The sequence below is a fragment of the Periplaneta americana genome, chromosome 12 (assembly GCF_040183065.1).
Source record: "Periplaneta americana isolate PAMFEO1 chromosome 12, P.americana_PAMFEO1_priV1, whole genome shotgun sequence".
NCBI classification, from domain to species: domain Eukaryota; kingdom Metazoa; phylum Arthropoda; class Insecta; order Blattodea; family Blattidae; genus Periplaneta; species Periplaneta americana.
Window position 1 is genome coordinate 37,355,196 of NC_091128.1, and position 14,764 is coordinate 37,369,959.

The following is a 14,764-nucleotide window of genomic DNA, read 5'->3' on the forward strand; positions in this document are numbered from 1 at the left end:
TCCTGTCATTTTTTATTAATCACATGGTGTCACATTAATAGCAATCGTAATTTTTCATGCCCTTTTCTTTTTTTTTTTTTTTTTTTTTAATTCAGTCATCTATATTTACATATGTATATTTATTTTTCGAGGATATACCGAGTCCGTAAGGGCTACCCTCAATGGGCGACAGTTTGTAATTTCTGAATATTCAAACCAGAAGATTGACCTATTGTTTGTATGCATCTGAAGTCTGATTAGTGTAATATGTAGCTAATCGGCGATGTATGAGGAAAGGAACTGGCCACCCTACCCCATTATTTCCTGGCCTAGTGGCTTCGTAAGTGGTACCTTGTTGGTTTCAAGTGTGAGGTTCAGACCTGTCTTCGGACAATTGCCCAAATGACAAGAAGATTGGTTCTAGCGCAACTATCATCTGAGCTGACTTTTCATATTATTCTCTCTGATTGACCTATCGACATATATCAATAGTTCGTCGTAAATATTTTCGTCTTTTCAGCCAGGAAGTAGTAAGAAGTCAGACCACTCGAGTGTAAATAAGGAAGACGTATATATTTATCTTTGTTGCCTTTTCCAGTGCTGAGTGATGTATTTTGTCTCTGTTAATCGTTTTAAAGGCAGATAAGCTAAATTTCAAATACACTTGGAAATTTTTCCTTCGAAGAAGTGGAAAAATTCAAATTCCTTAGAGCAACAGTAGCAAATATATGACACTCGAGAGGAATTAAACGCAGAAAAAATGTGGGAAATGTCTGCTAATATTCGGTTGAGAAGCTTATGTCATCTAGTCTGCTTTCAAAAGAACTGAAAATTAGAATTTATAAAAGAATTATAATACCGGATATTCCTTTCGGTTGTGACACATAGGATTCTCACTTTGAGAGAGTAAGAGAGGTTAAGAGTGTTCGAGATTAAGGTGCTTGGGCAACATTTGGGGCTAAGAAGGATAGTTGCAGGAAAATGGAGAAAATTACACAACACAGAACTGCATGCATTCTATTCTTCACATAACATAATTAGGATCATTAATTTCAGACGTTTGAGATGGGCAGGGCGTGTAGCACATATGGGTGAATCTAGAAATGCATATAGAATGTTAGTCGGAAGACCTGAGAGAAAAAGACCTTTGGAGAGGCCGAGCCGTAAATGGGAGGATAATATTAAAATTGATAAGAGGGAGGTGGGATATGACACTAGAGACTGGATCAATCTTGCTTAGGATAGGGATCGATGGCGGGCTTATGTGAGTGCGGCAATGAAGCTCCGGGTTCTTTAAAAGCCATTTGTAAGTTATTGTCTTTTATGTAATTCATTGAAAGTTTGCAGTCCTAATTCCAACAATCAGGGTACCAGATGAATATAGTAAGTGTGTCATACAGCTAAACTATATTCAGAAACTGAGGAAGGCATTAGACACGCCTATCCTGTTTTGTAAGATATTTAGAGACTGCATTTGAGACTAGTGATTTATTTATCCTATGTGTTTAGTATGTGTTGCTGCATTGGAGTCACAGTACGTCTGCTAGTAACATACTGAAGTCAGTGCAGATAACATGGATGTAAGATAACTGCTTCAGTTAGTAGTTTCCAAAGAAGAGCCATGTTTCGGGATGCGAGACATTTCAATAATCGGCCCACTTACTAACCCCTAGGCATATCGCGGATATTATTTATGCCTAGGCTACTTTTTTTTAAATAATTCACTACCGGTATGTTGTGTGGTAAGGTTCATGTATGAAGATCAAACAAATGAGTCCCCTAGAATCAAACTGCACTTTATTAAAAAATCTGATTTGTCAGAAAAGACAAAAAAAACTAGTTCAGTTAGATCCAAATGGTTATTTTACAACCAGGGTGCGAATTAAGATGTCTGATGAGGGAGGGGTTAGAATCCTAGATAGAGAATACCATACATAAAATTGTTGTTGTTGTTATTATTATTATTATTATAATAATAATTATTATTATTATTATTATTATTATTATTATTATTATTATTATTATAATGGCTCAACTCTTGGTCGCGCTGAGTTGCTTGTCTTGCATCTTGATCATAATAATAATTATGTGTAATTCCTAAATTATTGATTTTTGTCAGCTTGCCCGTCATGTTATATCAATATAATTTTCTTTGCTTACTTTATAGGTGCTTTATAAAATATACTCGTATTAAAACAATTATATTTTGTAAAAGAGATAGAAGTTATCCCTGGCAGGGATGTTAATATGAATTTAAGAGGGGAATAACTTTCCAATAGGGGAGAAATCCCATCCCATCCCACCTCCTCCGTTAATTCCCACCCTGTTTACTACTATTAAAGTTAAGGCAAATAAATTTCAGTTTGATTTAAAACGAGCGGTTTATCACATTCCCAGCAAAATTCTGCACTGAAATATGCCTTAATACCATATTTAATAATAATTTAGAAAAAGAGCCTTAAGAACCATCAACCAGGTTTTCACAACCACGAAAACCCAAAAACATACCAGGTTAAAAGCATATAAAGTTCTAGCAAGACCTGTCCTCATGTATGGTAGTGAGGCCTGGACTGTCCGAAACTCAGATGTTCAACGCCTAGCAGCAGAAATGAGATTTCTAAGGAGGACTGCCGGCTACAGCTTGCTTGACCACAAAAGGAATGAACTAATTACAAAAGAAATGAAAATTACACCTATTTATGAACATCTCAACCACTATACAGGGTGTTTAAAAAATACGGGGCATAATATCAGGTATGTATTTCCCACATGTAGACAATCAAAATAGTTCATTACAACATGTGTCCGGAAATGCTTCATTTCCGAGTTATGGCCTTCACAACATTGAAATTCACCGGTACGTTTTTCTTTCCGCAGGTCGTTATCATTACAGAAGATGTTCAAAATGTCCACCTCCTGCTTGAATACAGACCTCACATCGATGTCTCATTGACCTGCGAACACGATCCCAAACTCCAAGAGTATTGCGTATGTCCTCAGACCATGCCACAATTAGATTCCGAAGGGATTCCAAATCAGGCACCGGAGACGAATAAACCAATGATTTTAAATGGCCCCACAAGTAGAAATCGAGAGGGTTCAGATCAGGTAAGCGTGGAGGCCAAGCAATTGGGCCACCTCTACCTATCCATCGATCAGGAAACCTTCGATCCAAGTACCGGCGAGCCGTACGACTGAAGTGTGCAGGAGCGCCATCATGCAAGAAGTGAATGTGTTGACGATTGATCAGTGGAGTGTCTTCTAAAACATAAGGTATGGTGTTTTCCAGGAAGTTTGTGTACACCTGCCCCGTAAGTCTATTTATAAGTACATGGGGTCCAACTAATCGATCATCAATGATACTGGCCCACATGTTGAGGGAGAACCGCACCTGGTGATGAGATGGAACAGTTGCACGTGGGTTTTCATACACCCATACATGCTGATTGTGGAAATTTGTTATGCCATCTTGTGTGAACTGTGCTTCATCTGTAAATAATACTAAGGCAGGAGAGTTCGGATATACACCACACTGCTGCAAGAACCACTGACAGAACCTAACTCGTGCAGGGTAATCTGCTGGTGACAGGGCCTGTACACGTTGCAAATGATAAGGATACAATTGATACTCTTTCAACAGTCTCCAGACAGTCGTATGAGGAACACTGACTTGCAACGCTATCCTTCGTGTGCTGATAGAAGGAGTCATGTTCACAGCCTCCAGAATCTCCTCCTGTACTTCCGGAGTTGTAGATCTTGGTCGTCCCCTTCCCAAACCAGGAGAGTTAAATTTTCCATACTCGCACAGACGGTAATGGAGACGTACAAATGTCTTCCAATCTGGACATTGTCGCTGTGGGTACCTCTCCTGGTACAAACGACGAGCCAACGCAGCATTGCCGTCCGCCTTACCGTACATGAAGTGTATCTCTGCCACCTCTTGATTTGAATACATGTCGCAAAGTCTAACGCCTACACAACAGTGAATGTAACCTTCGCCTCGGAATGAACTGTCAGAGTGCCCTCTTAATGTCTTTGACGGCAACGTCGTGCGGAAAGAAAAGCGTTCCAGTGAGTTTCAATGTTCTGAAGGCCATAACTCGGAAATAAAGCATTTCCGGACACATGTTGTAATGAACTATTTTGATTGTCTACATGTGGCAAATACATACCTGAAATTATGCCCCGTATTTTTTAAACACCCTGTAGACAAAAATAGCTTAACCACGTCAATAGAATGGGCCGTTCCAGACTCCCAAGACAAATTCTCTGCTATATACCACATGGAAGACGATCTTTGGGACGCCCCCTGAAAAGATGGATGGAGACCGTAACAGGGCATTAGGCCTAATACCTGCAAGGATGATAACGATGATGATTAGAAAAAGTGCAGTTTGATTTTAGACAACTCAAATTTACAATAGACAAATTGGAATCGGTAAATGAATTAATTTAATGCAAAAAATTTAAATGTTTATTAGACAAACGCACACCTATTTGAATAAAGTAACTTAATGTCGCGAGTGTGTGAAGCAATATTAACGTGTGAAAATTAATATTACTCACACGTGACATCCGTCATTATGCATTGAAATAACTAGAGAAGAAATTGTGCCTATCTAGCTTTCAGGTAAAGCTCCCTATGAAGCAGACTTGAATAATTTCAAGAGAAAAATTGTTCCGAGCCAGGTATCGATCCCGGCACCTCTGGCTGAATGCACCAGCCCTCTACCGACTGAGCTACCCAGGAACTTCACCCGACACCATCTCAATTTTTCCCCTTATATCCACACAACTTGAGTGGGCTGACGAGAAGCCAGGACCCACATTGAGTGCACAGTCTGTGTGACTTGAAATTGTGGTTTTCTGTTAACGTACCTACAGTAACGTATATATTATTATTATTATTATTATTATTATTATTATTATTATTATTATTATGCAAATCTAGCTTTCAGATAAAGCTCACAGCTCTGCTTCACAGGGAGTTTCTAACTCGTTGCTTACAATTCTTGTGCAACACTTCCACAGTCTTCTTGATGCGCGAAAGTTATCAGTTGGCTGCATTATTAAATTTCTTTTCACTCACGTTTTGGAGTATGTTCATACTTTTAAAATATCGGTAATTAATTGTATACCATTTAACATACCAAAGTCGGCCTGGGTAGCGTAGTTGCTATAGCACTGGCCCTCTGTGCTCGAGTTGTAGGTTTGATCTCAGCATAGATCGATGGCATTTAAGTGTGCTTAAATGCGACAGGCTCATGTCAGTAGATTTACTGGAATTGAGACATACTATGGGATCAATTTTTGTATCTTTGTGTCATAGAAGTCACCGCTTGGGATCGTAACAAGCGTTTGATAGCCGTTTGCAAGTGTCTTTCGATCCCATGATATGACAAATATCTCAATTCCGGTGAGAATATGTTGAAAAATAGCTCTACAATTGCTTTGTCTGTTCCAATAAATTTTTCCAATAAAATCGTGTTTTCTTTTTGTTAACTTCCCCTGCCGAACTTATTTTTTACAGCCCTCACAATAGCAGTTGAGAGGCCAAAATTTGTATAAGCACTTCTTTTGAGATTATTAACATGGTGAAAGAAATTAATTAACTTTTTTATCTGCCTCCATCAGAATGTTTTGTTGTAAGACGTTTGTTTTCCCTTATTTTAGAGATAATTGGGACAAATCTCACAAAAATAGTCTTACCACTTTCGAAATACTGGAAGAACTTGAGACAGTATCTTCAAATATTGAGTGGTTCTACAACCTTCTGAAAATGATGGTGATGATTCGGTTGACGAAGATTGTAACAATCTCTGTGCCATCGCCAACTTGAGGCTCCAGCTGAACTTCTTGTCAGTAAGGAGTCTGTAGATTGCAATGAAATTGTTCATAACAAAGATTGCGAAAATGAAAACATGGTAGAAATACAACTATCTTCCTGGGCCTCCTATGTAGAAGCATCAGGGATAATAGGAGGGGCTGATGTGACCTTAAAAAACCATCATTAGCTACAATTAATCGTTCCAGTTCTGTAGAATTAGAGTCCATTGTTTCTCGCGTTATGGGCCAGAAATCTAAAAGATGTGTTTACTGCAAAAGCAAAACCACAAAAGCAAGCAAAAGATGTGATGTAGCATTGTATGATAAGTGTTTCATATAGATCCATGCGTAGTTTTTATGATGTACATCCATTTACATTCCCTTCATTTGTAAGTTCATGAAAGCAGCACTTATTTGGTTAGTGGTTACTGGTGATATTTTGTTTGGTTTAGGCTCCTTTAGTTGTGTAAAACTTTTCTTTCATTGGTAGTAGTAGTTTTGTAAATTTATTGTTTTGTTTTTTTTTTTTTTGTAAAAACTGAATCCTTACAGTAATAAAAAAATTCCTATTATATTAGACATGTAAAAGGTTGACTAAATTATGTCCAACAACCTTAGTAAATACCCCCTATTACATTGACCCACCTGGAATTTCTGAGTAACAGAGATAGTTTATATGCACAGTAGTTTTGTACATATGTCCCTTTGTATTTGTGTACACAAAATATAAGTGTAATAATACATTTTTGAGTTACATTAAGCAAAAGAGTCATTTTTTTTATTAATTATGTCCAACAGTTTTAGTAAATAATTATGATGACTTTACAGTAATATGCAAGAAAAGGTTGCTCATATGCCCACAAGGTCGTGTAATTAATGATTATGTAAACAGAGATTTTGCATTGTCATTCTCTTACTATGACTAAAAGAAGCAACATTTGTGAAAATGAAGGCTTTTTTCAAAAATAAAATTTACGGGCATATATGGATTAAGGAACCCAGAGGTTCATTGCTGCTCTCACATAAGCCTGCCATTGGTCCGTATCCTGAGCAACATTAATCCAGTCTCTATCATCATATCCCACTTCCCTCAAATCGATTTTAATATTATCTTCCCATCTACGTCTCGGCCTCCCCGAAGGTCTTTTTCCCTCCGGCCTCCCAACTAACACTCTATATGCATTTCTGGATTCGCCCATACGTGCTACATACCCTGACCATCTCAAACGTCTGGATTTAATGTGCCTAATTATGTCAGGTGAAGAATACAATGCGTGCAGTTCTGTGTTGTGTAACTTTCTCCATTCTCCTGCAACTTCAGCCCTCTTAGCCCCAAATATTTTCCTAAGGTCCTTATTCTCAAACACCCTTAATCTATGTTCCTCTCTTAAAGTGAGAGTCCAAGTTTCACAACCATAAAGAACAACCGGTAAATAACTGTTTTATAAATTCTAACTTTCAGATTTTTTGACAGCAGATTGGGTGATAAAAGCTTCTCAACGGAATAATAACAGGCATTTCTCATATTTATTCTGTGTTTAATTTCCTCCCGAGTATCATTTATATTTGTTACTGTTGCTCCCAGGAATTTGAATTTTTTCACCTCTTCTGAAGATAAATTTCCAATTTTTATATTTCCCTTTCGTACAATATTCTCGTCACGAGACATAATCATATAGTTTGTCTTTTCGGGATTTACTTCCAAACCTATCTCTTTACCTGCTTCAAGTAAAATTCCCGTGTTTTCTCTAATCGTTTGTGGATTTTCTCCTAACATATTCACGTCATCCACATAGACAAGCAGCTGATGTAACCCGTTCAATTTCAAACCCTCTCTGACTTTCCTAATGGCATACTCTAGAGCAAAGTTAAAAAGTAAAGTGATAGTGCATCTCCTTGCTTTAGCCCACATTGAATTGGAAACGCATCTGACAGCAATTGACCTATACGGACTCTGCTGTATGTGTCATTGAGACACATTTTAATTAATCGTACTAGTTTCTTGGGAATACAAAATTCAATAAGAATATCATATAAAACTTCTCTCTTAACAGAGTCATATGCCTTTTTGAAATCTATGAATAACTGAAGCATTGTACCCTTATATTCCCAATTTTTCTCCATTATCTGTCGAATACAAAATATCTGATCAATAGTTGATCTATACGCCTAAAACCACACTGATGATCCCCAATAATTTCATCTACATATGGAGTTAATCTTCTCAAAAGAATATTGAACAAAATTTTGTACGTCAACAAAAGTGATATTCCTCGAAAGTTACTACAGTTTTATAAGAGGTGCCTTGTTGGAATTATTTGTTAGGTTCAGTTCTGTCTTCGGACAGTGTACTAAACAAACCAACACTTCAAAATGAACGCGAATACGAAATATGTGTAGTGATCGAATGTAACCTAACCTAACTCATCCCGTTGGAAGTTTGTGCTGCGTGCTGAAAATGCCACAACTTCTATTATAGAGTTGTAGACCAAACTGTGCACTTCACAAATTCCTCAGATTTTAAAATACTGTTACTGATACTACAGAAATAATTTGGTGCATTAAATTGCAATGATTAAAATCTTCAGTTGAGTGTGCTATTAAATAAAACAGTTATAGTGCAGTTGTAGTAAAGTAGAGACAGTGGAAGAAATTTTATTTGGCAGATTTGTGTAAAGAACAAAAATTGTATAATTTCTGTATTCAGTCCTCCGAATCACGGATTTTTTTCACGGTTTCCTTGATCACTTCATTCTGAACATGCAGTTAAATGAATTTATAATATTATCCCCAGTACTTGGTATTAATATTGAAAGTGGTAAATGCTGCAGACTGACAGCTGAAACACGTATAACAATCCATTATATTCTTCCACCAAGGTAAATAGCTATATTGTACATCGGCGTAAGTTATATGATCTTTTTTTTTTTTTTTTTTTTTTTCAGAAACGGACTTTGGCCGAAACCAAGCTAGAACTGTTGAAGTAAATCGGGTCTATAGGCATCCAACAAACAAAACTCAGTGCGCAGAAACCAGCGGGCGTGACTGTCTGGCGCAGATGACGTATGCTCCCTTTCCCAGCCTGCTCCCCGTGTCCAATCACATCACCGACACTGCGCATGCGCACGTATTATCTTCTTGTGCTGTCGACTTGATTGGCGAGTTTGTATAGCACTGGCCTTCTATGCCCAAAGGTTGCGGGTTCGATCCCGGCAAGGCGATGGCATTTAAGTGTGCTTAAATGCGACAGGCTCATGTCAGTAGATTTACTGGCATGTAAAAGAATACCTGCGCGACAAAATTCCGGCACATCCGGCGACGCTGATATAACCTCTGCAGTTGCGGCGTCATTAAATAAAACATAACATTTAACATTCTTCTTGTGCTGAACTGAACACATGTTATTGCTACAGAGTCAGGGAGTCACATAGCGTTTTATATTAAATATCAATTTAATTTAATTTAAATATGAGGACAGTTCCAGTGAAGATAGATACCGATTGTGACATAGAAAGAGACGATGTTGGCTTCTTGTAATGTTATATTCACTTCTTGGTTATTGTTACAGCTGCTCTTTGAGTGCACATGTCCGCAACCGTAGCCGTTATAGCTATACCAGTAGCCGCTTATCAAAGAATCCGCCTACTGCAGGGGGGGGTAAGAGAGTATAGCATGCGCGGCGCGAGGAGTCTGAGCTGAGTTTTGCTTGTAGGATACCTATAGCATACCTTCTGATGCCAGACGTTGTAACTATTTTCTTATGTGATGTCTGTGATGTTGACATATGTTGCGTTAGAACGTTAATTTCATTGCTCTGTTTTAAGATAGAACTGATAGAAGTGAGTTGGTTTTGAAGGCAGTGGATTTTAAGTTTTTAGGTTTTCGATGTTGTTATAAATTTTTGTAGGCTTAAGTGGATTTGAATTTGATTCGATTTGAAGTAAAATCGAAGAATCTGTATCTGAGCTCTAATGTTGAGATCACTGGTTTCTCCAGACCAAAACGAGATCAACGATGCGATATATGACTCAGTCAGTATGGCAATACTGACTTTAATCCGGCGCTCCCACACCCCCACCCTCCACTAACAGAAACTAACAGTGCACGGATATCACTATAAACTGTGTATACGACCAGATTTCCACGAACACACCCATCACAGAGAGAGAGAGAGAGAGAGAGCGGGAGGGAGAGAGAGAGAAAATGAATTTCGTCAAATACGCCAATAGAACAAAATTATTATGTGAATGCAGTAACGACTAAACGAACAATTCAATACACTTTCATGTGCTATTTCACTATTATTATACAGTATATAAGTGTAATCGATTAATCGATCAATTTCTGTTGTAAGAATAATCGCTCAAAAATATTTAATCGAATAATCAAGTCGATTAAAATTAATCGGTTGTAGTTGATATTAATTATTATTTTGTTAATACAAATTCATACTATAATTCCGACAATATTTCTCTCTCGGAAATTGCTTACTTAGAAGCACAAGAGTCCTGTTATTTTCTAACTGTAAACCAGATAAGGTAGGGAAAATCTTTACCAAAAACTTCAGAAAGAGATGGAAATATGAGGACATTGACCTAATCTATCTCTATTGAAAGCTGAAACACAACGCGAAACCCTTATTAAGTTTTAGGGTTTTCCAAGAAAACTTCCACCTTGTTGTCAACTCATTTTCCTAGCATATGAAATACATACTTTTCTGGGATTCATCCCCCTCATCCCTTTTAAAATAGCCATGTCTACACTGTGTGGATGTGAGAGCGTAACTGCCTTCTTCTCTTTTTTAAAATCTGGTAATTCGATTACAATAGGGGGCCAGTCTCCTGTTTTGACTGCTGTAGTTTTGCAGTTGCAGTTTCTGTACTGAGTTTGTGTATGAAGATTGTGTGTTTAGATGATAAAAAAAAATCAGTTTTCTGTTGTCTGTGAAAAGTGTAAACTCCATTATGTCATATCAGAATTTGAGAGGTAAACTCGGTGAAACGTTTGAATTTAAATTGAACTATCGTGGAGAAGTGCTTGACAAAAAAAAAGTTTTTTTCGTGTTTAGTGATGCAGGAAACATTGTTACTAAACGTAGAGCGGCACTTAATTCGGAGCATGTGAATGCACTCACATGTTTAAAATCATGGATGAAGCAGTATTAACTAGGTGAGTCTTCATACTTTTTGTTATTTATGTTTGTATCAAAAATTCCAGGAGAAATTGACACAATAAATTATATGCCTCATATAAATATGTCACTAAGTAATTAAATAACTGTGAAAATTGTAAAATGTTGTAAACATTTGTAAAAATGTAACTGTTATATTGTAAAATTTTGACTTGTTCCACATCTTAAAGCTTCATTGCTCGTGCAAGATCTATGGAATATAATAAATGAAATAAATAAAATAGTTATTTTGTAATATAACGATACAATATATACAGATGTATAGTAGGATTTTTCAAAGGATCCCCAGTCAGTCTCTTTTGTTGCTAGAAGAACTTAGCCACACGGTCCACCCCGGTCATTAAGGGACGCGTGTGGAAATTTCTAGGCGCGCAGTTGTCACATTTTACATTGACTTCGCCACGTGGGTATGAAACAATCGTATATTTATTTCTGTACAACAAATTGTACTTTAATTCAATCAATCACGAATTAATGCATGGTTAATTTTGAGTTACTGTGTGCATAAATCCGTTATAGAATCATTGTATGGTCAACTTCTTCAAACTAATATATTTTCATACTTAGATTATATCAATAATAATAATAATAATAATAATAAGAAGAATAATAACAATAACACCGAAAGAATATTGTCAATTTGTGTTTCGTGTCTAAATTCGCAGCGAAATCTGAAATGTTATGTAATAAAATATGACATTTTTCTTCTCTTACCTCTATTCGTCGTCACTCTCTCCTAAATGAATCACAAATCTCTCTTGGTTACTGTACCTGTCGTGCTTCATATAATTCCCTTCCGTTTTAATTGCATGTTGAACACAGGAGAACCAATTATGAGGACTGATTGTTGCAGCTCCATCACGCAGAAGTTGACACACTAGACTAAAGTCGCGATAATATTGTTTTTCCTAACATTAGACTTCAGTTGATGCCAGATCATTTCCAAAGGTTGACCTGGTTGGCGCAGTTGGTATAGCGCTGACCTTCTATGCCCGAGGTTGCGGGTTCGATCCCGGGCTAGGTCGATGGCGTTTGTGTGCTTAAATGCGACAGGCTCATGTTAGTAGATTTACTGGCATGTGAAAGAACTCCTGCGGGATAAAATTTCGGCACACCAGCGACGCTGATATAACCTCGGCAGTTGCGAGCGTCGTTAAATAAAACATAACATTTAACATTCCCAAAGGATTTAGAACACAGTGGTACGGAGGAAAGCGTAACACAACGTGTCCATATGAGGCTGCGAGCTCCTCCACTGCATGTTTCTTACTGCATGGCTGATTTGATAGCCTGCAACATAACTCCCTTGATGGGTATGGGATTGGGTAGGGTTATATTATTGTCCTAATAAAGTTAATTATGTCTTTAAAATTGCTGTTCATCTATCATTGCTATCTTGGGGTTGTAAACAACTAAGTAATTTACAATATACTCCACGAAATAATAATAATAATAATAATAATAATAATAATAATAAAATTACAGAACACTTTCAAACAGCGAACAAAAATACTTGTGAATTGTTTGAACATATTAACAAAGACTGCACTTAGTTTTAGCATTCAGGGGAGAATTGGCAACATTTATGTTTGCCTCAGAAAGCGGAAACAAAGATTACCCCATCTCCCGAGTGGGCAGAAAAGGTTGGGGGGATCATCTTACTTCAAAAGACAACCGCTCAGCGTGCGGTAGCCTCTGTCTTTAACTGGGGATGCATAGAGCGAGCGTACTATACAACATTAATTTAATACTCATGCTTTTCACCGAACACAAGTAAATTGAACAATAATTGTGTACCGATATTACAGTATATTAAAACATTTTTCAAGTCTTTCAAAACTCAATTCAAATAATTAATCGATTAAATATATATATATATATATATATATAATTTAATTTATTTTTATATTTGATAACTATTACACATGGCCTTTGCCCACGATATATTAAAGTCAAACAAATGAAATATTTATTTATTTGTCTAATGGCTAGTACGTGATATTTACTATCATTGACTGAGGGAAAAACAAGAAAGTGGTGAACAAAACTACGGATTAAGTAATCAAAAACATTCGGGCTCTGGCTTTTCAGTAGTGATCGACTTCCTTGTAGGATTTCAGAGCAGGGCATTTTGCAAGATGTTGTCTATCCTTGTCTTCCTGTTGATGGCACAAAATGCAGGATGCTGATGGAAGGATGCCAAGACGATTGAGTTCTTTACCCAGGATGTCATGTTCAGTGTTAAGGTGAAAGCTTGCAACTGCTAGTCTTCTGGGTTCAGGAGGTATATCCTTCAGTAATTTCCTATGTTGTTGCGAAATGTTTATGTCCAGTTCTTGTTGGTGATTATTTTTGTGTAGTTGCTTGATATATTGTTTTACTGAGCTAAATGACAAAGGTTTCCGTAGGTTTATTTTGAGATTGGCACACTTCTTAGCTAATATGTCAGCTTGTTCATTCCCATGTAGATTACAGTGTCCTGGGATCCATTGTAACACAACTGTTTTGCCATGTTCTTTTAAAGTTGCAAGTATTTTTTGACAATTATCGATTTGTTCTGTGTAGGGGTGGTCAGTTTTATTTATGAACAAAATGGCTGCTTTTGAGTCCGAGAGGATGATGGCGTTTGTGAATTTATCCACATGGAATAAAAGTTGTTTTAAGGCAACATGTATAGCTTCAATTTTTCCATCATAGATAGATAGATTATAACCAACTGCGAGATAGAAGCAAAAAAGATTACTAAAAATACCAGCTCCTACATTTCCTTGAGGGTCTGTTTTCGAGCCATCAGTATAAATTTTTATCCCATAGTCTTCCGGATATCTGATGTTGACAGTTTCAAGGACCAATTGTTTCTAGGAGGTCTATTTCTGATTGAATTATATCTATCTGAAGTGGGTTTTGTGGAAGCATTAGAGGTTGAAGGAGATTGGGTATATCGAGTTCTTCTTTTAGTTTCTCTGCATATTTGATGAATCTGTGTTGCGTTTTCAGATACCTTTCTGTGTTAAGGTATGTGGACCAATAGTCGTCATTACTTCTGATCAGCTTTTCAAAAAGAATAATGGCTCTTTCTTCTATTGTTGTTACAAGAGGTTTAATGTCTGTGAGGTAAAGCATACAGTTAATGGGAGTAGACTTCATTCCTCCTGTGGTAAGTCTGAGTGCCTGGTTTTGTACTTTGACCAGTGGGTTTAATGTAGTTTTTGGTGCAGTGACTAGAGGTTCGCAGCAGTATAGAAGACTAGGCTCAATATACATCTTGTAGGTTGTTATTAGTGTTTGTCTTTTGGTTCCCCATGTACTTCCAGCTGGCCATTTCAAAATAGTCAAACGTTTTATAGACTGGTCTTTCAGATGTTGTACTTGTGGTTTCCAGGTTAATTTATTATCAAAGGTGACTCCAAGGTAAGTAGACATATCTCTTAGGGTAAGGTGATTGTTTTTGTATATTAGTTCTGGGTGAAGGGTTTGGTGAGCTAAGGAGAAAGTTTGAAATTTTGTCTTATTAATGTTGACTTTCATGTTATTTTGAGAGCACCAATTTTCGAGTGTAATGAGACCTGCAGTCAGAGCTTGTTCAGTTTTAATTTTAGCTTTCAATTTCGGAGTTTCTAACCAAAAGACAATCATCTGCATACATGAGACATTTCACTCCTGTAATTTTGTTGACTTCCAAAATCAGATCGTTGACATAGATGTTGAATAATGTGCAGCTAGTTGCAGCACCTTGTGGAACACCAGTTTGAAGTAGTTTGGAGTTCG

General features: G+C 37.1%; 1 protein-coding gene across 3 annotated transcripts in view; it reads left to right on the forward strand.

Annotated features, from left to right (window-relative positions):
* Positions 1–14,764, forward strand: part of LOC138710303 (oocyte zinc finger protein XlCOF22-like) — a 71,692-nt gene that overhangs the window by 27,855 nt on the left and 29,073 nt on the right. Inside the window, exon 1 of one of the 3 annotated variants that reach the window (XM_069841099.1) lies at positions 8,551–8,684. The exons of the other annotated variants lie outside the window; for them this stretch is intronic. The gene's annotated coding sequence lies outside the window, so the exon portion shown is untranslated. Of the gene's footprint in view, positions 1–8,550; positions 8,685–14,764 lie in introns of those variants that run through there. 3 annotated transcript variants of the gene reach the window in all.